Source organism: Macaca mulatta, chromosome 6 (genome assembly GCF_049350105.2).
Source record: "Macaca mulatta isolate MMU2019108-1 chromosome 6, T2T-MMU8v2.0, whole genome shotgun sequence".
Lineage (NCBI taxonomy): Eukaryota > Metazoa > Chordata > Mammalia > Primates > Cercopithecidae > Macaca > Macaca mulatta.
In genome coordinates, this window is record NC_133411.1 from 90,559,512 (window position 1) to 90,575,069 (window position 15,558).

The 15,558-nt window shown below is 34.3% G+C and overlaps 1 protein-coding gene across 2 annotated transcripts in view; it reads right to left on the minus strand.

The window, feature by feature from the left end:
- EDIL3 (EGF like repeats and discoidin domains 3) overlaps positions 1-15,558 on the minus strand; it is a 455,143-nt gene that overhangs the window by 293,666 nt on the left and 145,919 nt on the right. The window lies entirely within an intron of this gene.

A 15,558-nucleotide genomic window follows, 5' to 3' on the forward strand; every position in this document is an offset into this window, starting at 1 on the left:
TGAAAATAAAATTTTATCCTTGGGTAGTGGTTGCCAACCCTGTAAGTATATTAGAATCCCAAATTCTGGGCTCCACATAGAACCAATTAAGTTAGAATCTTTACATGGTATTAACTTGTAGCCAAGATTGTGGTATTACTAGGCAATATCAATATAAGGTAACATTAACTGTAACTCATAAACGTGTGAATCATGTTGATTCCTGCTTTAAGAGGTAGGAAGGTTTGAGAGCAGCAAGACTCCAAGGGCAATAACCTACTGCCCTATGTATGTGGAGGATGGAGCATAGCAATTACAGGAGTGAAAAAAAAAGTTTATCTGAAGCAGCTTCACAATTTTGCCTAGAATCCATCTATTCACTTTTATACTTCAACACGCACTCTGTGAGGAAGTATTTCTGCTCTGTGCAGAAGTACAGTTTACCCAGAATATTACCGTTGAATTATATGACACAAGCCAGTACTATTTCACTTGATTCATGGAGTTTTAAACTAAAAATTTACTCAGCTGAATTGCTTATAAAGGAACTTTGTTCCCAGTGGATTCGTTAATCGAGGTATCACTGTGGAGCCAGGGAGTGGTCTCCACTCTTTTCCGTTAAGGTTGCATCTGCGCAGAGTACACATTAGACAAGCTGACTTTGTGTCCTGACAGTATTTTCCTCTCACACTGTTTGGCTCGCCTCCTTGGCACATAAAGAAATGGAGAGAGCAAACACAGTTGGCATGCATGGCGCGGAGAACATAAATATTTTAAAAGCTGTTTGCCACTTTATCATGTCCAAAATATATCATAACATGCTCAAAGAGGGGAAAAAATGGTAGCTTCCAGGAATTCCCTTTTAGAAAAATACCACAGGGGCTTGTAGAAGTGCTGACTTAGATGAGTTATTGTTAACAAAAATCTAGAGATGCAAAAGAAAAAAACAATCCTTACACTTATGGCTGGTCACTGTATCTGTGTGAACTCATTTAATTGACAAAACAACCAATGAGATTAAAATATTTCTCATTTGATAAAGGAAAGTACAGAGGTTCAGAGTGACTGAACAATCTGTGTGAGTTCAATTTGAATTTGAGCTCATGTCAGTGCGACTTTAAAACTGAACTCCTTCTGCTATGCCTTATTGTCTCACAAAGTGCTGATTCCGTTTCTACTTAAAGATAAAAACCAGATAACACACAGCTTATTGAAATTCACTAGGTATTATTTAAAGTGTTGGATCATGGGAAGGTTATGCTCCTAATAATCTTAGCTGGACTTAAGCATAAAACTGGGGGAGAAAATAAAGAAAAATTGATACAGAGGCTGAGGAGAGAAATCCTTTCAAGAAATGGAGTTCTTCTTTGGAAGCTTCTCCATTTCCCTTACAATCCAGGGACAGACATAGGCAGCTGAGATCCTGACTGGTTAAACAAAGCACCCTAAAGAAGTGATGTCTAAGGAAGGAAGATTGGAAGTTGCTAAGATTTTACTCTTCCATTTTGTAAGAATAAGCAAGAAATTTTAAGAATGAACTAGCAAGTACAGAAATTAAGACAATTCCCAATTTAGTAAGAGTCATAGTAATCAGAACCTTCGAAAAGCAAATCCCACAGGGCAAACTGTGTACCAGTCTACACTTGAATTTGCAATACCTGAAAGTATCTCTGTTACAAATTAACACAATTACAGCCAGCAAATACACAACTTTGCAAAGATTTATCTTTCTATGAAACTTCTACATAGCAGTGCTTCCTTGATATGGGTAGATGTCATTAACCAATATACTATTCACACTCATAAAGGCATATACACAAAGGTTAGTACTGGTAATAATTCAGCTTTAGTTATATCTGTAATACAGGCAGCATTGTAGGCTAACTGCTTTACTGAAAAAAACATCATGAACTATTAACAGGTGGCAACTAGAGCCCCAGAGTAAAAATAAACCTCGTAGTGGGCATTAGTTGCCTTTTTAATGACATTTCTGTAAAACAAGTATCACAGAAGGTACTATCATGCTACCCAAATGATTATTCTCTCTTCCTCTTAGAAGTCATAAAATCAGCAATTAAAATAAAAATCAGAGTCTATGGCACATGTAGTCTAATTCTGGGAATTTAAACACATGCACCAAGAAAACCAAAAATAAGCAACCCAGCAAATAAGTGTATTGTTCCACTTGGTCAACATGTAGAAGAATGTACTGAAATTATAATCATGGTAGGAAAACAGAGAGTAAAAAATATATCAGACATATAGAATTTAAGTGTAATCCTCCTGTCACCCATAACAGAATCTTCCTGGGTGTCTGTTAAAATGCCCCACACCTACTGAATTTGAACATTGGGGTTTAGCCCAGGATTCTGCATTTTTAATAAGCTCTGTAGATAATCGCTATGAACACTAAATATTGAGAATTCTGACTCTAACCCATCAAAGTTTATTTCGCCTGGAAAGAGCCATGGGTACCATTGTTGGAACTACAGCAGTAAATGAGTAGGCTTACAGAAAACCTGCGCAATTTATATTCTGGTTGTTTCACAAGCTTTCAACACTGTTTTCTTGTATCATCTTCAGATTTCATTGGGTACCTATATCAACGCTTTGGTGAAAGATGACACCCCCTTTGGATTTACTAAATGGTCTGTATCTCAGAACTAATTGATTCTGTTCCCTTTTCTTGGCCACAGTTATTGGCCTAGGTATAGGCATGTGACCCATTTGGGGACAATTATATGTAAGGAGATAGATATTTGTGTGTATTTAGGTGGGGAGAGACTCTTGGGAAAAAAAAAAAAAAAAAAAGGCCTCCGCACTCTTCTGAGAAAGTGTCTGGAAATAACCCCTTGTCGTTCTCCTTTAGATGTAGACACAGAGGCTTGTGGCCCCAGAAGTCATTGGCATGCACCTTGCAACCACGATGGGAGACAGATTTAGAAGAAAGCTGATCCTGCTCAAAGGCAGAGTGCAGAAACAAAGATATTAGATTCTTGATGATATTGTTGAGCCACTGAATCATATCAACCATGAATCCTGACCTACCTTTGGACTTCTAGTTCTAGGGAAAAAACATACTTTGTATTATTTGAGTTGAGCTTTTTGTTATTTACATCTAAGTGGCATTCTGCTACAATCCTAACCAGTTTTGTTGTTCCTTTTAAAAATATATTAGAATGCATAAGAAATTAATTATCTGAGGCAACTGAGACCAGAAGTCCACACAGCCCTCAGGCTATGCATTCAGTGGGCAGCTGAGATTTCAGTGCTTTATTTTTCCAGGGAGCTCACCACCACGCTTTGATACAATAAACCCATTTCTTGATTTTTAAGTTAGCAGCTCTTTTGCAGGACATTCCACCAGTGTACATGTTCCTGAGGTGTGGTGGTGCTTGGGAGAACAGGAAGGCATCATACAGACTTTCCTTGCCTTTCTTCATTTCTTCCTCACTCTCTCACAACTTCCTTCATTTCTTCCTCACAACTGTGAATTGTACCTCACAGTATCAACTGTGAAGCACTACCAAAATCCAGTGGGCCATATGTTACCCTGATACAACATGATACTATAACCTATAAGTTTCTTCTTTAGACAGATTCCAGTCTCTTTTTGTGGTTTCAACAATTCTTACATATTCTGTTTTTGTCTGTTTCATTTTTGAGTGTTCTAAGTAAACTCTTATAACTTGGAAATTATACCCATTCAAAACAATTTTACACCCAGTGTGGCTTACCACCAAATAGGAAAATCTCATTATGAAATATAAAAACTACATTTCTTAGTATATTATAACATATTTTACATGTGAATGTTAATTCAGAGTGACTTATTAATCCTTTTGTTCGCTATATCATAAATTTGGCTAAGCATGTACCAACTATGTTTTGCAAGTATATAATTATCTATATTTATAGTCATTATCTCCGTAACCGATGTAACAAGAACTATGTATTATTGTATTCTGACAATATTTTAGAATGTTTTATTTAATGCAGTGATGCAAAAATAGCAATTATGATATTTATGCTTGATTATTTATGCCCACCCAGATGTTAAGTGCTCTTAATGTATGTGTATGTTTATGTGCTGGGGGGAGCAGGGACATTACTAAAATTAGAGTAAACTATTATTTCAAATGTGTGAACTCAGTCATTAAGAAGAATATGGAGTTGCCTCCGGAAGTATCCACAGAAGCATTGAGAGAGCGGTCTGGGTTAATTTGGTCTTTATTTTATTATTTGTTTATCTGTTGTTCTTGGCCAATGGCCCAATTGGGATGTGACTTCAGCCTTAAAGGTTGCTATTACTAACTTCTTCCCTGAGAAAAGTATAACAAGGATGATTAGTTTCCCCTGGCCAAATGTTTCAGACAGCATACGATGTGGTCAACTCTACAATCTCAGAACTGCAGAGTATTTGGGTCACTGTGAGGCACAGCATTGTATTTGCATAGAAAATGCTTGAATAATCAAAATGTTTCCATTCTATCAACATTTTACATGCATTTTGATTCCTGTGCAAAATTTGGAGAATGGCATCTGTTGAAGTATTTATAATATATAATACATAAAACATAATCTTGTACATATGTGGTTAGCATGTAAACATATATTATATTTTCATTAGTCTCTCCCATTAGACTAGGAGTTTCATGATGGCAGGGCTGTAGCATTTTTTTGCTCACCATTACATCCGTAGTTTTTAAACCAGTGGAATGCTGGAGGAACTGAATAAATATTTGTTGAAAGAAAAGATGCACAAATGTTTAATACAGTCATTTGTATTAAATAAAGCTCAGCTGCTTCATTTTGTAATATTATTAAATTCATCAAAGAAAGCCTTATATCTTTGTATATGTTTCATCATACAAATATATACATAAACATATATAGTTTCTATAACTATATGTAGTTATATAAATCAGATTTTCCTTCTTGGGGTAGGAAGTAAACAATATAATTGTTATAAAGACAATGGTTGCAGACCATTAGATTGTCTCATGAAAAATTAAATCTGGGATTTTTAAGCTAACTCAGAAAACACGAAACTATGATTTATTAATTAAGTAGATTCATTTAAATAGAACCACAAAATGTACTTTTAATATTTAGAAGTGATATAGTTTGCATGGGTTTTACAATGTATTTATGCAGTGAATCATTTTAACAGCTATTAGTGGTGCATTTGTGAGTCTCTCATTTTAGATAGAGGTATAAATGAAAAAAATAACAAAAAAAGAATGGAAGCTTTGGGTTCATTTTTTGCCACTGAGTAAAAATACTAAAACTAAACTGAACAAAAACACATATTTTATAAAAGTAAGCCAGAGTACTGGGAAGCTGGAAAGTAATATGACTCGAGCAGCCTACATTCATATCCCAGCTGTTATTAAAGAGTCTTTGAGAACATAATCAGGACAAATTCTCTTACTTAAAGGAAGTAGTAAATATCTTTAAGTTAGGTGATTTGATATCACAAGGGGACTTACAATTCAATATTTTTGTGTATCTATTCAATTGTCCTTAAATATCCTTTGTTTATTAAATATGCCCTTCCTCCCTATCCAAACCCATACCATCCTTGTTGACTGAATTCAAGCTTCACCACCTTCTAGTGCTTAGTATTTATTTCAGTCTCCAGATATTCCCTTCTACTCCCACTACCTTTTAAATTATAACCTAAAGCCAGTTCTAAACAGAATGGTACATAATATTTTCCAGCCTTGTTTCCCAAGCTGGACGTTATTCTTCCTTGGAGGACAAATGTTTTAATTTTGCACAGTGTATATAATTGGTCCTGAGTAAATATTTTTGGAAAACTGTCCAATTTTAAATTGAGAAAATTTAAAATTTAAAGTCCGTAAGTAAATTTAATGACTGTTTTTACCCTTTTCCTTTTTAGCTTTGTAAAATGAGGATTGAAAATTAAACCTAAGAAAATTCATGGGCAAATAAAAAGAAGAAACTTGTAAGGGATAAAGCGGATCAAAAGTTAATATAAATGATTTCTCAGATTTATCTATTTTCAATAAAATTAATGCATTCATAATCTTTTTGAAAATTTAATATAGGAAAGGGGGAATCATTAATTCTACAACAAGAATGCTGTTTAATGTCACTAGAGAAGCCATGAAGCCTAGGTTACCAGCTCACTAGATATGAATTTCAGATGGTCACAGCATCCACATTATTTTGTTTCACAGCACCTGATAGCAGGAAGCTGATACTCTCAGGCTCCTTTATGTTGTATGGATTTCTGCTTTATTTATGTGTGGGAGACTACTCACTTCAACCTCAATTCATTTCCATAAGTCTGGACAAATGAGCTAATCTAACAAGCAAATCTGTTAAAACCAAAAGAACAAAAAACTAAAACGTAATGAATAGATCAGTAATACTGGCACAAATCTCAGTGACAGTATCCACTTAAGAAAACCACAGAATCATTGCATATAAAATGTTAATGCTGGACAAGACCTAATGATTAAGAGTGTTGGTAAAAAAATCCATTGGTACAATGGGTTAAGGTTTGCATTAGAAAATAGAAGTATATTTATTAAATCACCTAAATTACCAACTAAAAACTCACCACAAGCAGAATTTTGAAGTAAATTCTTTAACATCAGAATACATACACATATGTCTAAAATAATTAAATATATACTTATGATATAATAAATGAAAAGAGGATTATATAATATATACTGAATAATATTTCATTTAATGGATATGGCATAATTTGTTTAACTAAGTCTTTAGTGAATAATAGTTGGATGAATTCCAGGATTTCTGTCTTATAAAGGAGGTTTCAGTGAATAATCAGATTTCATTTGAATCATGGTAGAAACAAAGAAAATAAATTACCTAATACTTTTATTAAATAAAGTCCATAATCCTAAACACAATGTATAACACTTGCTTTCTATAAGCAAGATTCTTAAAAGATCCTCTTTGATGCCATCAGCCTATTTTTTTAAAAAAGGACTATGCTTCTTAAATATATTGGATGATATTATATTTCTGCCATTTTCCTGTGAATGTTACTCTCTTGCTTTAAGAAAGTTACCACTAACAGAGATACAGTAAAACTTCCAATGTCCAATGTCCAAGTAGCACAAAACACAGAGACAAACAAATGACTGATCCATGTGCCTGGCAGATGCAGCCTTAGACCAATTACTGGTTTCCCTGCCCATCATCCCACCTCAGCAGAGATGACTAGGGTTGAACACTGAATATTCTGTGTCTTCTGAGATATAAATAATATGAAATTTCAATGTTTTAAAATATAAATGGTGATTAATTTAAAGACAGAAAATTACTTCATGGTAGAATCTTGGCAAACAGAGTGTGTGTGTATGTGTGTGCATGCCACCATCAAGTATTTCATATGGTTACAGTTATTTCAAACATGACTTTTTACCATTTTAATATCTGTGAGGTCTTTTAGAAAAATATCATTCCCTTTTCATTCCTTATATTCCAAAATACTTCAGAAATTTTACGATGGCTTTGAAATGATATGTTCCCAAAATATAGATTCACACATTTGGCTTAATTAAAATATATTTTGAAATTCAAAAGATGAAGGGGGAAAAAAAAAAAACAGTCGGCAGGTCTAACTTGAAGAAAGATGAGATATTTCTGTGAAATTCTTACGTGTCTTTTCGGTTAGGGGGAATTATCCTTTTCATGTAGTTTTAACTCATTGCAAGGACACTGACAATAACAGATAAAACACAATTTCTGTTTGCTTACATAGAGCTAATCTAATGTGCTATTGCCTTCTGTAACGGTGAGTTAATGACTGCTTTAGAGGATTTTTTTTTTCCTGTTACAATAGGAGCTAAAATTAAATGTTTTCTTTTCATAATCATTAGGACCTTCTTTAAAGGAAAATAGTGTATCCACATTCAGGTGTTAATCATGTGACACTGACAATGTAATTTTCCTATCTGCAAAACTTGTCTCCCTAGGCTAAATTTCTCCTTAATTGGAATGTCTTTAAAGAACTCAACTGATAAAAAAGTAGACAGTTCTAACTTTAAAGCAATGAAATTGAATAAAGGTACAGGGCTATTCAGGGAGGGCCCACATCAATTTTTCTTATCTCTTAAAATATTTTCAAGTTTTGAATGAAAACTATTAATTTCTAATTTCTACCCTTCTAACAGCCCAATCTGCCTACCAAAAAATTCATATATCTTTCAAAACTTCTAGAGACAGAGAACTCAAAATCTCACCAAGGAACATGTCACATCTCTCTCTCAGAGCTGCCTCTAGAAAACAATGGATTAATCAGGCCCAATATTTGAGATGCCAGTCATTCAAATATTTAAAAGCTATTGTAATTATTTTCTTAACTGAGATAAATATCCCTACTTAATTTTACATATCATGGTATATACACCTGGTCATCATTTTTGTTGACCTACTCTTGATAAACTCAAATTTGATGACATATTTTAAAATACAGTAAAAAGAATGGAAACGGTACTCCAGATGTGATCTAACTAGCACAAAATACAATGGTGTTATTACCTGTCTTGTTTAAGCTGCTTTATAACAACCAGCAATCCAACACTGTAAAGAATTAATTTCCTTTCCTTCCCTCCTTCAGCTATATCTTATGGACCAATTGCTAGAGCACTGGGAACTGGTAATCTTATCTTCCTCCTGCCTAAAGGCAAGATTAGTCAGAGGAGGTCATGCTTGGGGTTGAGTCAAGGGAGAATATAACTGGTATGCAAACAATGTCAAATGTATCTTTGCAATGGGAAAGAATTGCAAAATTTTGAAACAAAGAAAAGCCTTAAAGATATACTTTCAATCTTTCAGTTTCTCTCTAGCAAAGAATCTATTTTGCATATATTTCACATGTAGTTGATTAAAGTCCACAGACAGGAAAACCAAACATTTGTTCTAATGGAAACAATTTCCTTAGTGTCCAAGACTAAGTGTCCATCCAGCAGAATCTAAATATTTTGTAGCTTCTCATGAAATTTTCCACGTCAACTGACATTTCTAGTTGTAGATGTTTCTCCCGGAAACCAGCTTTAAAACTTTACAGTTGTTTCTTCCAATAACTAATTTCTGGTTAGAAATTCTAGATTAAAAGTTAGCATCAATTTTGGTCAATGAGCCACATTCAGCCCTTTCCAAATCAACTGCCTATTAGACCAAGTCCTGTCGAAAATAAAATAATTAATAAATCGAAAAATAAATTTATCTTGGAGGCAGAATAAAAACATAATAGAAAAATTTAAACAACTTATTCCTCAAAAGCCTGAGGTAGTACTTAAATGTTGTTCAGATAAGAGCTTTGTGTTTTTATAATGATTACACGCTTCAATAATAAATTTTCAAGACAAGTTATAGAGTCTTATTTCTGGGATAATTTTGGAAATAACATTGAAGATCGTACTTTGGTTCAAGGAGATGAATAGAGGCTCTATATCGAGGGTCTCCAACTCCCCTGGGGCATGAACAGGTGCCTGTCTGCGGCCTGTTAGAAACCCCGGCTGCACAACAGGAAATGAGCCTGAGCCCCGCCTCCTGCCAGATCAGCAGCAGCATTAGATTCTCATAGGAGCAGGAATCCTATTGTGAACTGCACATGGGGGTTATCTAGGGTGTGGCCTCCTTAATCTAATGCCTGATGATCTGAGGTGGAACACTTTCATCCTGAAACTACTCCTCCACCGCGGCTCCGTGGAAAAAATTGTTTTCCACGAAACTGGTTCCTGGTGCCCAAAAGGTGGGGGACCACTGCTCTATAGAATACAGATCCACATTACCGTCCTGGTCTTGCTCACAATCCTCCCCATAAACACCTTATAACCTGAGCAACCACTAATGCTAATTCTTCTAGAAAGTTTCCCCATGTCTATTTTTTTTTTTTTGCTTTCTATCATTCTATGTTTGCTTAAAATGTTCCAATATAGTAATTTCTACAGATTAAATAAATTTCCATCTCAGCTCATCTCAAAAGCCACCACAAACATAAAATCTGATTCCTAGGACAGGAAGTGATCTTTCCCCACTTGATACCCATAGCACTTTGTTCCCCTTTTATGATAATTATTTTCTGCATTGTATAATGATTACTGATGTGCCTGTCTTACCCTTTCTTAAATTTAAGTATTTAGAAGGCTGAGCCTTTATCGTCAGGTCATAGAGAAATGGTAGATCACAAGCTCTCCATGAAGTCTCAATACACATTTGTTAAATGGAGGATCCTAATGTTCTTTTTTCCCTGTGATTCTATCTTTATGCAAAGTCACAAAGAGCTTATTGCTGATCTATCATATCCAAGAAACTACTATTAATGTACTGTCATAAATTCCAACTTGGTATTTATTATACTTTACAAGATTCCCATTTTGCAATCTTATAAAGAAAAAAATCAATTCATAACTTATTTGCTCTAAGCATAAGGAAAGCTATATTCCTAAAGGACTGATTCCTAATTATGCAAGCATTACTTACATTACTCATAAATTTCATATAATAAAACATAGGGTTCTCTTTTGCCCATATGAAATGAGGTGATTTGTCAAATTATGTTGAAGGAAAGAAAGTTTTTGAAAAATTAAAAGCTGACAGCTACATTGCCCCCAGTTTGTGTATTCATGCACAAACAGAAAAAAAAAAAAAAAGTCAGTACTTATTGGACATTTCAATAATTTTATTAATGACTAAAATGATGAAAGAATAGTCAGAGGCTTAGATGTTTGATTTCTGCATGTAGCTTTAAAATAGTATATAAGGTTTAATTATTTATATCACTTAATTAGTAACTCCTGGGTGGCACTTATGAGCCAGACACTGTTTAAAGATCCTTATACGTATTGAATCATTTAATTTACACAAAGGCCCTTTGACATTGGTACTCATACCCCAATTTTACAGATGAGGAAACTAAGGTGGAGAGAGATTAAGTAACTTGCTCTAAGTCACAGACTTGGCAAATGGAAGTACCAAGATTTCAACTCAGCCTAGCTAGCTTCTTAACCACACCCCCATGATGCAGTCCTTTAAAGAATGTGTTCCTTCAGATGTTTACACACTACAGAATTCCAGTAGAGCATGCTCAGCATGTAACAAACACTGGAATTAGAAGTATTATTTTTGGCTGGGTGGGGTGGCTCATGCCTATAATCTCAACATTTGGGGAGGCTGAGGTGGGTGGATTGCTTGAGCCTAGAAGTTCAAGACCAGCCTGAGCGACATGGCAAAACCCTGTCTCTACACAAAGTACAAAAATTAACCAGGCTTGGTGGAGTGTACCTGTAGTCCCAGCTACCTGGGAGGCTGAGGTGGGAGGATCACTTGAGCCTGGGACATTGAGGCTGCAGTGAGCCATGATTGCGTCATTGCACTCCAGCATGGGTGACAGAGACCCCATCTCCAGAAACAACAACAACAAAAAACTTCCAAACCAACAAAAAGAAGTATTATTATTTCTTTGGGTTTGAAAGTATTACTCCCCATATGTGTAACAGGCACAGCTTAATTTGAACAAGCACTGCAATGTGCAAAATGCATGGAACAAAATTTTAGGTTTAACTCTTCTTCCACTGAGCAGGAATCAATGACCTTGGTCTATTCATTACATTTATCACAGAATCCCCTTCCTGTTTAACACTGACATTGACATTAGCTCACTTGTTTATTTCCAGGTTATTTTACTTGTGTGTGTGTATATGTGTGTGTGTGTGTGTGTGTAAATGAATGGTGCACTCTGAAAATACAGGCAAAATTAAAGGGAAAAGGATGAGGAAAAAAGTCTTTGTCTTTGGCATGACAGTGACTGATAAACTGCATAAAAAGACTATCTGCCCACACACTTCAGTGTTTATCACCTGATGTGCTAATAACCAGCAGGGCTCATTGAGAAGGGAGCTTTACTACAGTAGTTCTGGGACAGGAAAGCATTGTGGAAAGTAACACAGCTGGACCTCCGTATTTAAGAAGTAATGAAATCTAATCTTGCAAGCCAGAGGCTGTTCTGTGATGCACTCCAATTTATCTATTGTCTGAAAAGCCAAAGTCATTGGTTAAAAGACAGCTAAGCTGACACACACAGAATATGTCTTGTTCTTGAAAATGTTTGAGCTCCTTGTGTAGATGAGTCACAATAACGAGTTCTGTATCCAATGGCTCTCTGTGATTTGGATGAAGCATTCTGGTTTCATTTCACAACGAAACCTTAGCAGATAAAGACATTGTGGGGTTATATGAATACATTGTATTAAAAAGGTGTTAATTCTTTTTTGAAATTTGCTATATTTTCCAAGGATTAGTACTTAAGAAAACAAATATCCTTACTGGGTTCTATCTTCAGCTGAGAGACTGAAATTTTGCCCTCCCTATTTTTCTTTCCAAGTCTTGATTAAAATTAAAAGAAGATAACAATAAATATTGATTGTTGTCTATTTTAAATCATAGCTTGATTAATTTTATACTTTCAAATGCCAAAATTAAATATAATCTGGAAATGATTCAGCCCAGTTCTACTCTCATTATATGACTCATTTAGAAATTGTTAACCTTGTACTTTAAGCAATATGGATTATGGATTTTTCTTCACATAAATACTTTGCTATATGTTAAACAATAAGTTGTCTTACAGTACAAAGTCACCTTGAGGTGTCACCTAGTTTTCCTATGGCTCCAGGGAATGTGGCCAAACAAAACTCCACAAACAATGACATCTATTTTAAGCTCTTTGACAAAGAATTCATGCCTCTATTTCATCTCAGTAACCCTTATGCTTTATTCTAGTAATTCCTCATATCAAACAGCATGATTCTAGCACACAGGAGGTACCAATAAGATTTGTATTAGATGCTACAGGAGTCTGTAATATTTTCAAGAAATTAATCCAACCTATCAAAACACTTACGTATTTATTTACTTATTTAGTTAGTTTGAAGCAGTCTCTCTCTGTTGTCAGGATGGAGTGCAGTGGCATGATCCCAGCTCACTGCAACCTCCGCCTCCCAGGTTCAAACGATTCTCATTTCAGCCTCCTGCTTAGCCGGGATTACAGATGTGCACCACCACACCTGGCAATTTTTTTTTTTTTTTTTTTTTTTTTTTTTTAGTAGAGAAAAGGTTTTACCATGTTGGCCAGGCTGGTCTTAAACCCCTGAACTCAAGTGACCCACCCACCTTGGTCTCCCAAAGTACTGGGATTACAGGCATGAGCCACCGCTCCAGGCCAAAACACTTATTTTCAATGAATTCTTAAAGTGTCCTATCTTTTTCTTCATTCCATCTTCTGTGTTAATAGTAGTATGGGGAGAGATGAGAGCAAAGGCTGTGTCATTCATCCATTAGCCCTTTACTTTCCATCAGAGTAGTATTAGTCATTTTTCCATTTCCTAGCTTTATTTAACCTTCTTAAGCTTTCTTTTTCCACTTACCCTAAGCCTGTTCCATACTTTAGATCAGGGATCCTACCAGCCCGTGGCCTGTTAGGAACCAGGCCACACAGCAGGAGATGGGCAGCAGGTGAGCAAGTATTACTGCATAAGCTCCGCCTCCTTTCAGATCAGCAGCAGCATTAAATTCTCCTGAGAACACAACTCTGTTGTGAACTGCATATGCAAGGGATGTAGGTTGTATGCTCCTTATGATAATCTAATGCCAACCCATCTTCTGTGGAAAAATTATCTTCTATGAAACCCAGTCCCTGGTACTAAAGAGGTTGGGGACTGCTGCTGCAGATGCTCTAAAATATTACTTAAGCTTTATATGATTAAATACCTACTCCTTCTCTTATTGGGCTTGATTTTAGAGAATGTCTCTTTCTTTATAGTTTTTATTAACTAAACTCTTCTTTATATATGCCTACTTCTGTTTTACCCTTTTTAAATGTTTTATGGCCTACTACAGTAATCAAATGTTTGAATGAAAATTAAAGGAAATATAATCACATTATTTTTAAAATATATTGGATAGGATAACAATCTCTTCTTTTTCTCTTCATGTGTATTTTTCTTCTTCTATTATACAAATCAAATAACTCCAAATCTATATTACTATGAATAAGTGAGCATAAGTACATTAAGCTTCCTCTTCATTATAAATCTATCATGATAAACTGTTTAGCCTTTTCTATACAATCCTTAGAATATTAAAAGCTTTCAAAAAACTCTTATCCCAACCATTTACCTTTAAGAATTTAGTCTAAAGACACAATGGCAAATATGCACAAAATTTAGTTATAAGGCACTCTATCAAATTCTTCATAATAGAGGAAATTAGCATACTACTTAAATGTCCACAAGTAGGGGCTCATTAAATAAATGATAATAAATGATGGAATGTTTTCTTGCTATTTAAAAAATTTCAGGAAACAATTTTTAATTAAATGGAAAGATAATTTTATATCCTTATGTGAAAAAACTAAAGGTGACTATCAAGAAATATGAACTGTGTAGTATAAGTTTTATGCACACATATGTATACACATAAACACAAACATGTACATAATTTTATGTAAAAAATCAAATTGCTATCATTCTTTATATGACTGTATATAGCTTTAGGTAGGTATAAAAAAAACCAGATACAGATAAGTGATTAAAAAAAGACTAAAAGTGTATATAACCTAAGATTATGATACATTTTGTTTGCTTCTTTTATTTTGTATGTTCTAAAGTATATATATATATATATATATATATATATATATATATATATATATAAAACTTTTGTAAAGAAAAAATTCAATAAATGCCGTGTAAAATATAAACTAAAGGACAGTGGTTTAAATGATATACATCAATATCTTAATGAGTCATTGTCTTTTCTTACAAATAAAAGTTTTACCACAAACTGGCTTTTGTCCTTTGACTGGACTAGAATGGCTTTCGGTATTCAATAATATCTAAGGTTCTTTGATGTTATACATTTTTTTCTCTCTGAAAGTTAATATATAATTGTTACAGCTTGGAATTACAAACTAACAAATTCTATTCATTGTCATTATTAATAAAGCAGAAATATTTTTACATCAATAAGCTAATGAGTTTATATAGTATGTTACAGAATTTTTACACATATAAAACATAACTACTTTTCTATAATATATCCAAAATTAGTACAAAAACTTTCCCTTAATTATCTGTCATCTTAACTTACAATTATATTTGTTTGTATGAACTTATATTTAACCTTTCTTATTATTAGAAAAGTAAGGAAACATAACTGTGAAAATAAATCCCTTTGACCCTAGTTGACTGGAAAATTTCTTAGCAATCATCTATTGGCTAGCAGCTTTAGAGAAAGTATTTTAGTCCATGAAACATAGCTCTCATTATGATAATTTGTAGAAAAATGGATTCAATCATGAGTCTAAGAAGTAATCTTAAGAAGAGGGGAAAATGAACCACCCTGACAACCACTCACAATTTCATCTACTATGTGAAAAATTTAACTAAAATTTACCAAACCCCTCATTTGGTAACCAAAGTCTCGAAATCTAAAATAACCCTACACCACCCAAGAGAGCTACTTAAGGCTCGCTAACTTTCTGATATTTCATGAACACTAACAAGAAGTCTT